The sequence below is a fragment of the Strongylocentrotus purpuratus genome, unplaced genomic scaffold, assembly GCF_000002235.5.
Source record: "Strongylocentrotus purpuratus isolate Spur 01 unplaced genomic scaffold, Spur_5.0 spur5_scaffold_17, whole genome shotgun sequence".
NCBI classification, from domain to species: domain Eukaryota; kingdom Metazoa; phylum Echinodermata; class Echinoidea; order Camarodonta; family Strongylocentrotidae; genus Strongylocentrotus; species Strongylocentrotus purpuratus.
In genome coordinates, this window is record NW_022145602.1 from 22,440,972 (window position 1) to 22,460,624 (window position 19,653).

Here is a 19,653-nt window from a genome sequence, read left to right on the forward strand (position 1 = left end):
TATACAGAAATATATATATACTTTTTACTTTACGGATTTGAATACTTCGCATTACAATATATATATATTAGATGTTGATTAATATTTTTAAAAACGTGTAACTTGATAAGTGCTACATCATAGGTATGCCATAAAAAAATCATTGTCGCATGCACGTATAATGAAGAAATATGAATATGATTTAATTAACCAGGGCATTTAATTAAGAAGGCATTACAAAGGCTGTATTCCTTTCTAGCTTACAAGTGGTAGTTAGAGTCCACTGTACTATTATAATTGATGGTCCCCGTTTGACTGGGCTATTGCGCTGAAGCCATCGAACATTGATATTGTCATTTGTTTGGATTCATGGAGCTTTCAAAGTTGACGAAATGTATTTATGTATAGCAGTTATGTCAGTATGACGAACGTGTACAGCTTCGCTTACGGTATTGAAAACCATGAAATGAACACGTTTTATTCATTGTCTCATAATTATAAAGAATTAGTCAAATACAACAAACCAAGTGAGACGTTTGATACGAACAGCTCCCTCCTCTTTCTGTGTATATGTCATTATAAAAAAATATATATCAAGATATGCATTAAACCAAAGATTTAAGGAATGAATGACATCGTCATTATGACATCGTTATTCTGTGCAATGGAAAACAAAATCAAGAACAAACGCGATTAATTGCCGCACAAAATAATAGGCGTCTTAAGGTGTGCATCCCTGCCATTGCCTTTTGCAAATACGTGCATTTAATCACGTTTTTATTTGACGTACATCTAAACCTTGCAGTTTTCTTTTTAGATGTGGGTTATCAAGCTTCAAAGTGTGGTTGGGAAAAATGATGTTACGTGGTGTCGTTCAACCGATTGGATTGCCTACATTAAAACCCAATTCATGATCCAAGAAATAAAATGTCAGCTGAATGGATTGCAAAAATGTTACTTAAGTCATAACTGCATTTTTGTCAATCATTCGATCTTTTCAGAAAACTGTGCGGGCTTGAGATTTAATAACCGATTTAAAATACTTTGATTAAGAGAAATCCGCTGCAACTAAAAACAAACTCAGTAAAGTAGAAAAATAAGAAAATGTACGTCATTGCATTGTAATGTATTGTATTAATAGTCGTTATAATTTGGTTACATTAAAACTTTCGGATCGTACAATTTACATCAGAGAAATAATTCAATGTTTAAACGAAATGTATCGCTTATACAAAGAGTGGCATGATGGCTTAGTTAATTAAGACCCGTTGAAGATCACCCATGAGAATAATTTATAACGTGAAACAGAGCTTCCTTTAATGTTACGAAATTGATTTTGATCAATTTGATCATGTTCATGTTTGTCATCAGGCATCACCATTTTTGTCAGAAAGCGTAAGAATACATGACGTAATCGATGTGATCGAAATACTTAGGTCAGAGCTGACTGTACTCTATGATTGCTGATAAGTTGTTGGTACAAGGCAAACTGATGCAGTTTTTCAACAGCTTGAGAAGTGGCCACTGCAAAAAAAGTCGTTGGAAATGGTGGTTAGAGGTAAAAAGAGATCAGATTCTGATCGGAACATATGTACCTGTCGTATCTAGTCTTTGACGCACTCAACCTCTTGAGACGTGTGTAGTCTTCTTGCCAATATACGGTCGAAAGAGGAGGCCAGGGGAGGGAGGCATGAAGGGCAGTAAAGTTGAGAACTGCTTGTTAATTGCAAAATGGTTTCGCTAATTAAATATGATTTATTTCAATGTAAACAGAAATTAGGTGCTTTAGATGAAATGAAGAATTTAACGACTCGGGGGGGGGGGGGGCAGCCCTAGTCAATATTTGAAGTGACGTCAATCTACTTTATGGTCGAAGTTCACTGTACTTTTACCATTCCTGGTTATTGGCTAAACTATTGAAAATGTTGATCATCTTTTGTCAGCAAGAATTCGAGAAACTTAATTACTGATAGTGGGAATTCTATGAATATTGAGATCTATGATGCAAGTGTTTCACTTGCTTTGTGGGGGTATTGACAACTTTAAAATTGGTAATTCAAACTTTGTTCCGTTAAAACCTTTTTTGTAAAGTTACATCTGCCAACTTCAATGTAACTATGAATAAATACAAGACCAATACGCCCATGAACAAAGACAAAGTACAAACGTATACGATAAGACAGAATTAAACGTACTAAGGTACATGATCCTTTAAGAAAGTTATAAAGGCAACTCTGATGATGAAGTGCTTCATAATGAAAAAAAATGTTAAATAGATAAATTGAATACGAAAGAAAAAACAACAAATACAGCCAACAATATGAAACGCACACTTTTAAGCCTGTAGAAAAAGTTCAAATGCTAACTTAACGATGCATTGAAAAAAATTAAAACGCCCTTTGCCTAGAAAACATGTGGTTATTTACCCATAATCGATTCAAATCAAAATTCATCATATAACTGTAAAACTCGTATTTAGTTAAATATGATTTTATTATCAAATGATTAATACAGGAGAAAAGCTGTCATCTCAAATCAAAAGCCTTATATTTATGATACATAAACAGAAATGAATCAACTTTTCAGTCATCAATCATAATTCAGCTTACAGCAAATATAATAATAATATGATACATATAACATACGAAATTCGGATTTATCTGAACTAGTATAAACTAAGGTACTTTGCGAAATACTTTCAAGAGATACCCAAAAGTGCTTTGTGCGGTTGGGCTGTTAGGCTTATCAAATCTAGTACTATTTACTGCATAGTTAGGGGAACTGGATATGTTTTGGTAAAAATCACTGAAGCAATTCACTAAGGCTCAAATAAAAAGGACATGTTTATGTTTCTGCTACTGTTCATGGGGAACGAAGAGTACAGTGTTTACGACTCTGGGGCGGCCCTGATCAAAACTACGACCTAGTGGACGTCAAGCTTCTATAGATGGCAGTTGGCGTGCACTGAACTTTTATAGATAAATGGTATTGATGTATGGTCTATCGTTTGAAACATTCGGAGATGTATCGTCATTTGGGATTCGGGGAGCTCGACTTATGAGATGAATATGTCCATGACAGGTCTTACAGTATGACAAATTTTATTGTATTAACTGTACGGTTTACTGACCTTCGACATTTTCCGTCTTATACATGTATACATATTTAAAGCAATCGTCGGATGCTACAAACCAGGTGAGACGTTACAATGTTAGAAATGGAAACATAACAAATATATCTCGTTTCAACTTTCAAATCTAATATTGTTTTTTTTTTTTTCAACGTCTGATATAGGATCGCACATTTTTAGTAGTTGACGTTCAGGTTCAACCTCAATATTATGATTTTGGTGACTCGTCTAATTTCCTGGAAAGTTTTGTACGGAACTATCTATAATTAGATGAATATATATATATATATATATATATATATATATATATATATATATATATAAATATAACAGAGAAATTCAGATTTTGCAAGATACAACGGAGTTAAGACCAGACACGTTGTAACTTAAAGTATGACACGTGTATGTATTTATTTTGCTTTGCAGCTGGGGGGGGGGGGGGGGGAGGGGACTCAAGGGAGCATCTTACGAGATGAATGATTTTTCTCGGAACGAGGCAATGATAGCGTGAAAACACTTTGAGTATTCTAGTCCAAACATATGATAACTATTTATCAGTATTTTCTTTTAATATCACAAAAAGTATGTGTTGTTATTTTAATTAATTATTAAGAGATGATTAAGGAACCGATGTTTAAAGTATATTATGAACGTAGTCATTCTAGAGGTACGTGTATTTTAGAGTTCAATACAAATATTATTTGGAGTAGGCTGTACCAGCTGCATTGGTCTGATTGGTCCTCTTACCTGAAGCTGTGGAGCATTTGTCGTTAGCTTGTATTTATAGATATCAACTGGTGGAAAAGCATACACTTAGCACCCCGCGGTCACTAACGCAGTTTAGCCCATGTATTTCAAGCTACTGATGCCAACTGTTGCCATTTTATATAGGAGAGTATTCAGTAGTGGTCAGGTGCCACAAACCTGATGAGAAGTTTGAAGGAAGGGGTCTATAATTTATGAAACTAATCCTGACTTTCCCTAAACTTTTCCAAATACACCTACCCAGCTTAAAATTGTTTCTTTCTATTCATAGAACATTGACAGATGTTTCAACTCGGAAGACATTAAATTGTTTGATAATCCAAACGTTAGAATTGGTAAAAGCAATATGAGAAAATAACTTTATGTTATATCATGAGATCTTCTAGCTTTTGAAAACTCAATCAGTTTACATTTGATGATGTTTACACTTTAAATATTCATAAAATAATGAAATACAGGCGACTAGCACAAACAGAGCAAGATGTCCGATCTAGGGCCCGCCTTCTCCTAATAATCCCGAGGCATTTCTGTATTCTTCTTTTAAAATCCAAAGTCCAAACGGTCTGAGGCCTGAATGTTCTATAAGCGTAATCTTAGATATTGTTTCACCTTTTTCTGAATAAGAAAAATACTTGTCCGGGAGTATAGCACAGCAAGCTCATTATTATACCATATATACAGGAAATCGGGCATGTAAACACCGATCTTGATATAATACGAAAACATACAATATACGTTTATGTCTTGAAAAGAAAAACAGACAATTCATACTATGCCGGTGAATGCACGGAAACCAAATTATACTATTTTTTTTAAAGAGAGGTAAATCTAGATAATTAAAGAAGAACTGCATATCATTTATCGTTATGATATCATTAGAACATAGAATATGCCTTGCATAGGCCTGCAGCTATGCATATGCATGTTCTTGTGTGGTCAATCGCTAACACTGGTTAATGAATTCGTAGACTCAACTCTAAATCCATTATTGTGACTGCAACCTGTTATAACAATTTTGTGTTAGACCAAGCCTTAGTATTTTACCAAATAAACCCATAGTGCATTGCTTTGAGACCAAGTGGGAGAGTAACGGGGTTTATATATTGTGATTGTTCATCATGAATACAGGAAAACAAACTTAGTTTCATAGAAAAGACAAGCTGGGGTCAAATTACAAATAAACTTATTCAGATGCACTTTCGTAGACAACACAGTTGCCAATTGTATTAATATATTGTGTGTTTGAAATTAGACTCTCTACAAAGTACAAACGAATATATAAACATTTATAAATATTCGTCACTTTTTTAAGAGGATCGAAGCAAACATTTTTTTGTTGCGACATTGTGTATCATTGCACTATAGAAAAGTTCAAAAGACAATGATACAGCCATATTTATAATAAAAAAATAAAAAAACTCGTAACATGAACAAGGAAATGCTATGACAAGGATAACAAACAAAATAGAGTGACTCGGAGATTGCCAACAACGCCCACTTAAACAAAAAATAAACACTTTATTTACCAATTGAAATGTCTTTTTTCTTTTAATAAAACCGTAATATGAATAAGGAAATAATTGAGAATAAATTATATTGCCAACAAAAAAGTAATGAACAAAAGCAAATTAAAAATTGCAACTTTTATAACAGCGACAGCTTCAAAATGATACTTTAGTTCAAGGTAATATAGTTTTGTAAAATAGTGAATGTTTTTGTTATGCTTAAATGGACATTTTCGTCTAGCGATGAATAATAAAACACTGACAAAAACATTCTTAAGCCAAAGAAGAAACTTTATCAATTCACTACATAATTAACAAAAAATCATGGTGGACTACATGACAATGACTTTCAAAACCTGGTGCGTGTACACACCATTCCAAACTATTTCCATAAAGAGAGATACGAATAGAAAAATGTACCATCCAAAATCAAATTAAAGTATATGTGTATTCTTAATCTTTTACCATTAAACCGAGATACGGGAATCGTGATAAAGGCCACGGACGTAGGAGGTGGAGGGTCAAGGAGCGGAGTGCCCCGGGTTACATATTGCTGACCAATAAAAGCATAGCAAAAACGCGGTAATATATTATTATGTTAGGCTTGCTAGTATAAGGGAGGTAATGAGAGATGGTTTGGGAATAAATATTTGTATTTCTCATGTTTGCGAGTAAGCGAAAAGAGCGACGAAAAGTCTTTTGGAATCATCAAATATTATAAGGTAATGCAACAGCGAGGAAACAACTGAATTAACTAGGGTGTGTTCATAATTTCAAAGGTTGATGATTCAAGATTATGCATCAGTTGCATGCATTGGTAAACCATGCAAGTAACGGCCGAGTATTGCTTTCATTGGGTAAGACAAAATGTATGTATATTAATGATACTGAATATAAATTCTTTGGATTTAAAGGATATATCTCTAGAAAAGAGAACATGGAGAGAACATGGTGTGCCCTTTGCATCATGTCTGTTTAGCAAGAGTTGCATTTGAACACGAGCATATATAAAGAGGTGTTTACAAAGGGGCAGCGCCCCCTGCGCAAGGAAAATTACTTATTTTCAATCTATATTGTGATAATTACATTATTTCAAACTTAACATTATTATTCAGTAATAAAAACATTTACCGTGTGCGGGCTTCTTTAATGCGTAATAATATTAAGGTTTAAAACTGCATAACAATATTTGGTTGAAAATTGCAGGTTGATATTTTGATTGACAGACGTCTCGATTTGTACAGGTTCGTCATACATGAATATTTTGACTCGCGTGACGTATTGACGTTTCTTTCAAATTGCAATCGCAATACCAGAACTAGTCTATACCTTTAATGTTGCAAGAATTTGTTAAAATTAGATACGAACAAACGATTGAACCTGGAGATAGGCGCGTCATGTGTACCTGACACGAGAAACACATATTTTAGAAGAAAATTATATTAGCATAGAGCTAGAAATATAATTATAATATTTCTTTGTATAGTATGGCACTTTGAATGTATTTGAGAAATCAATCATGTTGGGTAAGATAATTAAATCCTATTAACTAATCGGAGGACGAAGACACAAATTATACACGTCTTGTCGGGTAAGTTTAATCTCTCCCAAATTTAAAAATGGCGTTATAAAAACAGCTTTTATGATTCAATAACATAGATAACGATTATATGTTCATATTAATCAAAATATCCACCATTTTCCTGGGGAAACAATGGGATAGATTTCCGATCTTTTATTTGAACGGGTTTGAAAATCAAAGAGTAGCAACGAATATATACATACTGTAGTTTATTGTCATTCGGCACTGATCAGAGCAAGTCGCTAGAATGTACAAATAGCCTTATTTAGAAAATACGAACGAACACAGAGCGCCAAAAAATGACGGCCTGTGATTGGTTGCCAGGAATCAGTGTAGACGTAATGCCGGCCCTTTATGTAAACGAATGTGATATGTGACATGTGACATCGTACATGTATATCGATATCTTACTACATAAGTTGCGGGTAGGGTATTTTAAATCTAAGTTATATTTTGTTTTGTGCGACGTATCTATGGAATACAACTTGTACATATTTACAGTGAGTGTGTCAGTAGGGGTTATCCACACCGACCTAATCAATATGGAATCAATGTTTAGATCATGGCGGTTAGGTTGAATTGTATTGTACAATGAGTATATGGTGGTTGAATATTCATATACAATGGTGTTATGCATCGGTATGATTTGAACTGGTCAGCAGTTAAATGATAGCGGCACGATCATTATGACTAAAGTGACGAGATGCGCTTTAAAAATTACGAAAACATAATAACCTACTCGTATGCTACAGTGTCAAGCGCATACCAAGCAGTCATTGGATGCCACAAACCAGGTGAGGCGTTTAAATGATAAAGAGACACGAACTATTGAACTTGGAAAACCTAATCCTATGTAATCATGACAATTACATTAAATAGGTAGACGATTGGTTCAAATGCAAGTGGACAATAACAATTTTGTTAACAATTACAAGCTAGAAATCCATAAATAGGAATTGATTGGGTATTTGTTTAATACATGTATCAATTTAATCAGAGTAGCCTGTTCAGCTGATAGAGAATTACACTCAAACCATTTGAATATAAGACATATAGTCAATGAACAATGACTTATTATAAAATGTAACACATAGAAAGGTGTTCTTCGACACGGCTCTGTTGACATTATTGAAATGTAAAATCATACATGATTAAATAATGTTCAAAACTTAGGTGTATGAATGTCAAATGATAAGAAGTATACACATTGGGCGATGAACTAAATTTGACTGAAATGTAATATAAATTAAATAAAAACAATTTTGGTTTTGAAAGCCTTTATGTGAGAAATGTAACGTGTAACGTACATGTTAGACTATATCAGCGCGATCAGTATGACGTACGTGCACAGCTGCACTTTTGAAATGGATGATGAAACCATCAAATTTGCACGTATGCTACATTGTCAAGCACATACCATGCATTCATTGGATGCCACAAACCAGGTGAGGCGAATGTTATACTGAAATATAGTGGTTAGGGATGGATATTACCCCCCAAAACAAGTTGTTGTTGAATTATCATTAGGGACTTTTAGATTTGCACGAAGACGATGGGGATTACTACGGTCGACGTCCTTTTAATGCACTGCCTTGAATGGGCGTCACACGTATCAGTCCACGCAAATCTAAAAGTCCCTATTTTCAACTGGAGAACCTAACATAACTGAAGGCTGAGTCTATTTGTTGTCAGTAAAATGATTGTATGGTAAACTGTAAAATGACGAATTTTTACCTCTGTATGCCTAACAAAGATGTTTTCTCGACGTTATTATCAATTAAAAATTGATAATGTAGCAGGTGATTGTAATCAGTCTTTGTATAATAGCATCCGAACCTGCTTCATAACAATACACATCATAATCTATAAAAAAAAATGTGCAAAGTTTTATATCCAGTTACAAAACCATAGCTTGTTCAATGCAAATATCATGAAATACTTTTTCCCTTGTTAAGTAGATAGGAAATCAACATAAGTGAAACGGAAAGGTTGGACATTTTTTTTAAATTTCCTGGTGAATAAGTATCTATATTACATTTTAAAAAAATGAAGAAGCTATGCATTACAGACCGTACTAATCATTTAAAGAGGCATATTATACTGACCACACAAAAACGTTTGAATGCAAGCGCTCAGTCATTCTAAATTTCCAACGAATTAGACAGTATTTGTTTGATGAACTTCATTGACATGTCTATTATTTATTAGGATCCTGAATACAAAAAAAAGATAAAAGCATAACGAGGACACCAACTGTTGTCGAACTTAAATTCTAAAAATTTAACTCTGAACAAGTTAATAATCGCAAAATAAAAATAGTTTATGAGTTTACGTGAATAGGATAGTAAAATTCTTGTTTAAAACGCCTTCAAAGTGCATGGTTATTGATATAGACTTATTCTTATTTATGACAGATTGCTTTGAAAGTAGTTTTAGACCTCCAAAATGTGTGAATTTAGATTAAATACGATCATACCAATACCGCTCCACTTTACTAAAAATACGGTGACCGTTACTCAATTTATTTATCAATAATAACAATAGACGGGCCGGCTGGTTGTGCGAATTATAACCAACACGAACAAATGTTATATTTATGGATATTTCAGCCGTCACTGATCTGATTTTGATTAAACAAAGATGATTTTGCCATTTAAATTATATGTTCTTTTAAATGTGGTACTCAGTTTGTCATTATTTCACCAACAAAAATGGTTTGTGTCGCGTCCTCTGCGACAATTATCAGTGCTCTTTATTTATATATTAATAGCCTTTTTTTAGTAATCCTCTATTATAGATGGACAAAGTTCTTGAACAATTACATTTCAAAATCATGTATGCCTTTTGTTTTCCTACCTTAATTTTTAAATCTTAATTTATTTTGGCCTTCCTGATTCAAACCTAATTCCACTTTAAACAAATTCAGAAAACTGGTGCAAGGCTTGTTACTCTCTCGAGAAAATTAAAGCACATCAACCCAATATCGTATAACTTTCAAAGTTCTTCTTTTGACATACACAATTTTCCATGGCAAAGCCCCTAAATATCTTTCATATTTTATTTCCTAACGTTGTTCTAGTTATTGAGGACTTATTCGATCATCATCAACCTTGCAGTTAAAGTGAATTGGTAACATTGCCTCAGATTCTGAAACAACATCCTGGATTTAGCTCATGCTGCACTCATAATTATAAACCTGTAGTTTAGTCAGGATTCCCATAAATTTTAGCTGGTATAACTCTGCTTTTACAAGCCGATCGCCCGTCTGATTATCAAGATCCTTATGATTTGATATAGAAATTTCTTTTTGTTTCGATTTCCTAACTGTTTTAACACTACAGTCATTCGGTGGAAAATGAATGTGGTACTATTCTGAGGCACTTTATGATCATTTTGAAGCGCTTATTTGGGGGGCTTCAATATTACACCATACCACACACACTGATATAACACGTAGGGCTATGTATACCTCAGATTTAACATTGTTAAACGATGCCTTTAACCCTTGGATCTCGTACTGTTACAATATATAACGATCGAGCTTTTTCAATAATTGCCCTTATCCTTTGGTACAAATTACAAGCTAATATTACATTACTTATTCCCATGATCAGTTTAAGACCTTGCTGAAAACACCTTTTTAAAGTCATAAATGTTATTCTACTCGGGCTCAGTTGTGAGTCGCTCAAAAGAGGTGTACAACATTTTATTCCTTGTATGTTTGATCTTATTTCTGATCTCATCTATATTATTATATATGCATGATTTATCTTTAAAAAAAAAATCATAATACGTGTGCTCATCAAAAGCCTTGGTTGTTAATTTGTAGACAGCTAATGATGCACTTTAAAAAAACGTATTAAGCGCCTAATAAATCTTGTGTATTATGAACTATACAATTTGGGCCGCGACCGATATGTGAAAACTCTTTTGAATATATACCACCTCGCACATTATGACATTAGTGCAGAGTTGCGCATATGGGATTCGAACCACAAAACCTGTTCGTTTTCTCCATGGTCAAACCCATACCAAGCATTTTTCGGATGCCACAAACCATGTGAGGCGTTTGCTTGCTAAAAAGAGTGTATGATTTAAATGTTCTAGTTTTGGAACTCATATATTATACTGTTTTGAGGAATAACTGATTGAAAGCACATACTAATTTTGATATGATGAAATATATATTACTTATCAGTTATTACCCCCAACCACTTTCAATTTTAATAGTATTACCTTTTTACTGTACGTATATTTTGTGTTCTTCTTCTTAATTAAAAGTTTTATCCTCGGTTATAGTGCCTTTTCTTTTCACTCCTAACCCCCCCCCCCCCCACACTCCGGTAACGGAGGGATTCCATGCGTGTTCCCAAAATCTCCGGATCGTAACAACAGAAAAAGGTCTACCCGTATTGACTTTTGGCACACACCGGACTTATGCTGAAAAGGGGGGGGGGGGGGGGTTGTGATCTCAAAAGGCTCGTATAACAAAATAAAAAGGTCTACCCGTATTGACTTTACACAACGGACCTTTGCTGAAAAGGGGGATGCTGGAAGCACGCAAATGCGTACTCTAAATAACACTGAGTGGGGGGGGGGGGGGATCGGGTCCTACACCTTATTTTTCTACCAATCACACACAAAATACTGGTATTACATTTACGCTGGCCGCAGGCGATAGTTAGATTGTGGTTGATGGCACATGATCATGTACCCAGTGTAAATATGATGTTGTTTAATTGTTTCCGTTATGTAAACAAAAGAAACGAACTATGAAATACAGCCATCGGGTTTTAATTACTTTTATTTACAATATCATCACATAAGATTTTCTAAAATTATAATTGTATTATCATATATTCTAGATATTTGGAAGTGCGCGCTGTACATGTGTATATGTGTTGGTGTATTTGTGTTGCAGTCAGAGCCGAAGGTCTTTACTCTCATCACTATTATCATCATCACCATCATCTTTCTCTATTTATTCTTGTATTCGTATATCTATATTGCTCTCTTTTATTTCCACTTAAATGTGTGAATAATTGTATAACAATATAAGCTCTTTATTTCAAATTGACCTTCGATCTTTCTTCACAATTCTTCAAGGAGATTATTTTGTAATTTCGTACTTTACAACTTCATTAAACAGAAGAGGATATCAAATTTCACGCACGTAAATTAACCATTCAAAAAACACACACACCAAAACATGAATTGCAGATCTAATTTTTCATGCGCTGTACAAATATAAACTTGATTCCCCATTGGCCCAAAGGCCAATTTAACCCCAGAAAAAGGAAAGAAATAAAAACGTTCAAAGCTTTCATTCTATACAGCGTTTTGTATCACGTAACATAAGTACGTGGACTTTATAGAACGTCACTAGCGATACAATTTGAAACCACGTTGCAAGCTTGTGATATTTCAAAATACACATAACCTATACTTCTTATTCAATGCATGATACTAACTTTGTAATCGGGATTGTTAGTGCTTTAATAATGCATGTTACTTTTTAATTGACATTGAATCTATACAAAATTATTAACGTTAAAAACTTACCAAAGTGAGACTGCGACGATTACATTGTGGACCTATGATATAACTAAAGGAAACGTGCGAACAAGACGTCATTGACACCTATATTGCAAAATCAACGCGAAAGGTTGCAGTCTCGTACAGAAAAAGCGCCGACATCCCTTAATTAACTAAAATGATTCATTTTAAGTCACTGTAACTTATGCTTGTATTCAGAAATGCCTCAGCTACAACGAAATATATATATATAGAGGAGTTGTGGTCGAGTGGATACGTCGCCAACCGTACTGTCGATCACAAGGTCCGCGGTTCGAGTCCCGCCGCCGCACTAATGGCCTTTGACAATACATTGATCTACATTTGCCACAGTCCACCCAGGCGAAGTTAACGGGTACCTGGTAGGAATGTATTCATTGAAATGCTAGAGCGCCGTATTGCGCCAGGAGGGTCGAATCTGACTGACATGAGCGCTATACAAGAACTTACTATTATTCCAGTATTCGAATGCTTACGACAAATTGATGAATGGATTTTACAAATATTTGTTTTTAATGATAGTAAAAGTAGCGGGGATATGAAGTCTACTGCCCTTTTTAAATTAGATTACGTTTGGTTCGTAGATATGGAAATTACATCTTTTTGTATATACAGACTTTATATCCATACCAACAGAATACTAAAATATATGATTTGTTATATATTTGCATCCATCCAATAAAGCATGTAAGACATTCCATCATTTTAAAATGACAATTACAACTCTTTCCTAATGAGGCTAATGATATAGATATATTATCCTTTAACCCTAATAAGGCCGGGGGGGGGGGGCCATCATGCCCCCCCCCCCTCCACGATTTTTCTGATTGTTCGGGAACGCATATGGATGGCGCCCCGCCGCTCGATGCCTTTTTTTTCTTTCAAGTCTTGCGCAACTTTTAACAGATTTTTTTTGAGAATCGGACCTACGGTTACAAGGTCACGTGACCTTTGTCTTTGCATGTCAGCCCGAAAATTTGTGTACAAAAGATATGGAAAAGTCATTTTTCCTAAACAAAAAATCATACATAGGTTATTAGGTCTTTTTTAAAGTTTAGGTGGTTGTTTCGGGAGTCAAAATATTTGAATTGTATCTAGAAATGAAATAAAACATCGAAAACAATAAAATACATAAGTTTTAACCAAAAAAAAAAATACATAATAAATTATGAAAAACAAGAGATAACATAAGGAATAAGCTGGCACTTCCAATTTGTTATGTCGTATTATTATTCAGAATGGTCTAAAGAATATATGTAGTGAAAAAGAATGCTTAAATATGAATAATATATGATTTATGGATAAAAAAATGTTATTTGTATGACCTTATTTGCGTAAATTAACATAAATATGCAAATGAGTAATTTTTTCAAAAAATGAAATTATCATAGTATTCTATACACTTCACTTGACATGCGTGCAAATTGTCGCGGAGGTCGGCCGCTTTGCGGCCGAGATCTTATGGGGGGGGGGCATAATGAATTATGCATAACTTATGCATAATGCCCCCCCCCCCCCCGGCCGTACTAAGACCTCAAATAGCCCGGCCTTTTTAGGGTTAAAAGATTATAGGAATCCTATGATATTGGAATTAATGCGAATGGCAGACGTATTTCTGTTTTGTTTTGTAGTGTCATACTTGATATCATGCATACATACATGTATTTCAATAAAAAAAAATATATAAGTAGAACACATCATTTTCTATTTCTACATATGTATATGTGTACTACTTACTTTGTTGACGGAGTAAAAACCCTGAACTTTACTTAAAACAACCCCACCGTGCAGACTAAAGGCCTTTATCATCTTCGTGGCGAATCCTCATCATGTATTTACTCACTATAGCGGTTTCATTCTAGTAACCCTTTGCAGCTAATATTGATAGAAACATCAGATAAACAGTTCCATTGTTTTGCACACGCCAATATAACATAAAACGGAACTTTAAATCCAATTTTTAAACAAAAACTAATTTAAAATTGAAAACGTTTGCCTATATTTTAGAGCTTAGCTATTTGCATAGAATGACCACAATGGAGATTGGGTCATGATAGATATCAGTTATTTTATGAAACTTCGAATAGTTCCGTCCCATAGAGATTGCAGATGGGGCAACTCTGGGTCATATCAGGATGTAACGTCCCCTTGAGCCTATAGAAGAAGCAATGCCTCTCATAGCAGTCAATATATATATACTATGTTTGACAAGGAATACATTCTAAATATGTTTTTTTGCATATAGAAAATTGTCATACATTTGCAAACAGAAGTATCATTCGGTCTTCAAAGGTCTGTTAGGCAGTTGGATTGGTCTTACTAAGTTAAAAACTTTAATTTAGTACTAGGTCCATGGTTAAAATAATCGAGGCATCCTCGACAAATTGGTTGGTTGAGATCCTATTTCAAGTAGAGAGTCCTACATGAACAAACTTGTATTCACATCGCTTTTTGAAGCTAGGTACTGACACAGAGAGCTCAACTAATGATGGAATGAATCTGGACATTCTAAACCATTCCTGCTCAAACGAATTAAATAAAAGAGGCGTATGACTATTAAATTGACTTAAATAATTATAATCGTACTTTCAAAGTACCGACTGAAAAAACAAAAGATACTCTTCCTGACTTCGGTAGATGGCTGGACTAGCAAGCACCATATCTTTGTCAATACAAAGTGTCCATATTAACAGGCAATGTACATTTTCGTTACGATGTTCTCGTTGGGTTTCCGAGGAAATGTTCTTCCTTTTATTTGTTTTTCCTTATTCAGTTCGTGTCTATGTTAGTTGTCGGTCTCGCGGGCTATGGGTCTTTTTTGTCGAAAGGGGAGGGGGGGGGGTTAAATTAGCGCATATATGTTGTTATTTGTTATCAGTCTCGGTAAATTTCTGGTGGAAATATATCGTTCTTTATTATATCGTCTGTATATTGCCCTATTGGTGATGTAAGTAATGTGGAACTTTTTTTAAATGTTGGTGTCGTTGACTAACGGTCGTACGTGCCTCCGTGCTCGTTGGCGAATTATGGGGGAGGGGCGGATCGTAATGGCCGTGTGTGCGTGTGGGCTTTATCGGTCTATTTGGTTGTCTGTATACTAGGACCATTATTATAGATTTTTATGTTTCTATCTTATCTGAAATATTGTCAAAATTATATAATGACGGAAACTGTACAAACACACCATAATACCACCATATTTTGACAAAAGGACAACGTATAGACTATCGGTATAGTGGTAACGATTTCTGTCAAAAGTGTTGATAATGATGCAGATATTCGTCTCATCTATGGACCTAATTGCTTTGAAAGCAAGGTACACGTCAAGCTGATTCATGGCAGTTGGAGTAAACTGTATGCATATTATGATTGGTCTGCATATAATCATTAAGCACACATTTGTCGTCAAACTGTGCCGATATTGATGGGATACCTTTGACCTTGACAACACGCTCAGTATGACTAGATTGTCTAACCTTGACTCTTTTAATTGTGGACTTGGAATCTGCTCATTTTATTCACAGTCAACCAAATACCAACTGTTCGTGGGATGCCACAAACCAGGTGAGGCGTTTGGATTAATGCCACTTCTCCTCAACGGCACGGAAGGCAGTTCATATACACCCCCTCCCTCCCAGTGAACTATGAACTTTTTCAGTAACTATTGAATTTATTTAACACTTTACTGCATTATGTTCAAATCCACATTCATATCAACCGAGCACTCTTGCAGATCTATGGTAAATCTTGGATACCCTAGCTTGATCAACCTTTAGTTAGTTCACATGGCACAAAGTACTGTAGGGTGTGCTGAACAATTATTTATGGTTGTGAATGTAATGAAATGAGGAAATATCGCATCGGGTTTCAACTAGTTTGGATATGTAAGAGGAAAATCAATAATAAAAAACGTCAGGGTGATGTAGTTGTTCTGTTGCCGATCCCCAACCATGCGATTTGGATTAGATTTGATTTGATTGACCAATATAAAAACATATAGATAACAATTTACATGATAACATGAGAAAATAACATTAGATGGATCTACCTGCTCAGCGGTGCCAGTGCAGCACAATTGTTCTACCATATTGGTATAATATAAAAACAATATCGTTTACACAGCATCGTGCCCCCACCCACCCAAGAGCAAAACCCCTAACCCCCACCCACCCTATTATTTATCAATATTTACATTATTTTGTTTTAAAGGGAGATAGAATTCAACATATGTTTATTTAATAATCTTATGAAATCATTGTAATTTCGGGATGATTTTAAAGTAAAATGTAAAACGTTAAACTGTGATGCCCCATGATATGAAAACATTCTACGACATGATTTAGTATGTGGTTTAGGTAAAGATACATTTCCGATGGAACAAAACGAATATTTGTGATTAACAAAGTGAAAGGAGTCCTTAAAGTAAGGGGCACTGAGGTCATGAAGGATTAAAAAAAACATGGAATTTGTATCTTTTAAACGACGATGGACCAACAATTCCAAATTTAACATCTGGTGAATATTACAATTTGATATGTGTTTTCAAAAGGACTTATCCCAAGAATAATTCTGTCTGCTCTATGTTGTAACTTTTGCAATTGAGTGCTATAAGCTGTTACCTTGAGTCATACACTACATCAGCATAATCAAACATTAGAAGAATAATGGATTGATAATGATAGATCAATTTAAAGTTAGGCTCATTCAAATACTGACAAATCCGGCCCCCAAAATGTATAAGCTTACTAACTTTTGCAGATGTATGTTCTATTTTTTATTCCCATTTCAATTGCTGATCTATAACTCCAAGATATTTTACACTTTCTTGAGGTTTGATGCACTTACCCTGTATAATTAAGTTAAGTGCATTACACTTGTTAAACATGTTACGAGACCCAATCGACAAACTTTCTGTTTGTCATAGTTTAGACTTTATAAGAACACTTCCATTTGTCAGAGACTCCTGCGATTTTGCAGATTGCAGCTTCCATTTACCAATCTCGGAGAAGCATATGTTTATAGCAAATTGCCCTTATTTACGGGTGCGCTCATGCCTTTCCTACCGGGCAAGTATTTAGCACCTTCCTGAAGAGGAGCAATGCAGATAAAATGACGTGTTTAAGGACATAACAAATATGTGCCAAGACTCACATTCACGACCTACTAACTTCAATCAATTTCAATTAACAAAACCACTTAACCATGACACAAATATTCTACTTTCATTACAATCCATGTGACGAAATGTTTCATCACAAAAATGTTGGCAGTTGATATTAGAATGGGTGTTATTATAAGCTTAGTAACAAGCTCTGAGACGAAGGATGATCATAATATTTATGTCATGGCTTTGAATATGAAACTATCCGGCTTTTATAAAAATAAATCTGTCTATATTCCCTTTTTCTTTGTAAGAAGTACACCTTTCCCTTTCAATAACTACCTCTTTTTAACTTGGATAAGCGCTTTTCCCATGTGCCCCATTTTCCATTCCAATAAGTGCCCCTTTTTCTTATGATAAGTGCCCCCATTAAAACGAAGAGCTCCTTCCCCTTCTCATACTTAACCCTTTTTTAAATCTCTAATAAATGTCCCGTATATTGTTTAAATGTGCCTTTTGTCTTTTGCCACATCCCCCCTACACGCCCTATTAAAATCTGATCGGTGCCCCTTTTCTTTCAACAAGTGCATTTTCCTTTTATAAGTGTCCCTTTATATATCTGGTCAGTGTCCCTTTCAGGTGTAGTACATGATCCTTTTCAAATCGGATAATTTTCCTTTTAAAAACGATATGTGACCCTTTTCCTTCCTAATAAGGGAAAAATTTTTTTTTCATGAACTCACCTGTTCACCTCTTTTAAATTTACCATCAAAATCTGATGGGTGCTCCTTTTCTGATGACAAATGTCTATTTACCATTCTCATAAGTGCATATTTGTACATGTAAGTAGTGCCCTATTTTTACCTCTGATAACTATCCTTTGTATTTTGACAAGTGCTCTTTTTTCCTAATAAATGTCTTATCCCTTTCGATAAGTGTACCTTTTTCCTCTCATCATTAAACATGCCCCTAATTTAAAACGACTAGGAGCAATTTCCCCCAAAAGCTGGCTCGTTACGCTCACTCGCATGAATCTTAAAGATTATATGATTATGTTACCAACCAAAGGTATTTTCTGTTTTTCTTCATGAGACTGTGCTTATAATCTCATCAGGATTGGGGTTTTCCTCTTTAAAAGATGTATTTTTTCGCACTGCGACCCTCACAAATATTTCATTTTTCCTCACTCGCTTCGCTCGCTCGCAAAAGAATTTTTGGACATCAGACCCAACTGCAAAGTATGATGCTTAAGCAAAATATTGTATGATGTGTATACACCAATGTATAAACATTTGTTTTTTCCCCCTATTTTTCTTTTCCAGAAAGTGCCTATTGTGTGTTAGTCCCCACCCCCCCCCCCTATGTAGAAGTGGCTCTGCCGCATCTGGATACACCAACTAAAAGACTAAGCAAAACAATAGTGGTGAACGGACAAACATGAAAAGTGTCAACCATCGAGGGGTTTACTTTGCGAGTGGTCACTTATCAGTTGCAGGAAGAAAAAGCCGATCGGTTAAACTGATACGTGGTCATTAATTGCCATAAACTAGATGCCGCTGCCGCAGCTTTGTTCGGTTGTCAGAAGTCGGCAATGAGCTTAATTCACTTGAGTGAAGTTTGCAGGAACAGTCTCTACTTTGTCACTCTATTACAATTCATGAAACCTTAAACAAAGCTCAACTCCGTCTGTCTGTAGCTGTGTCAGCTAAACTAAAAAGTAGTATGTTAGATGCATAATTCACACAGTTCAGATAATGTTACTCACAGTTACTGACCAGGGTTTGTCTCATCAGGTATTCGTCTCATTCTCGGATCTGATTTATATGCAGGCGAGGTACAGGTCAAACTATCAGGTGGCAGTTGGTTTCTACTGTATGATTTGTATAATTGGTTTGACCTATAGTAATGACCAACATATCTTCAACTTTGGTTATATCAAATATTGGTGGGATGTCTATGACTATGGCAGCGCGGCTTGTATGACACAAATAACGAGCTGTAATTACAGATTGCATCA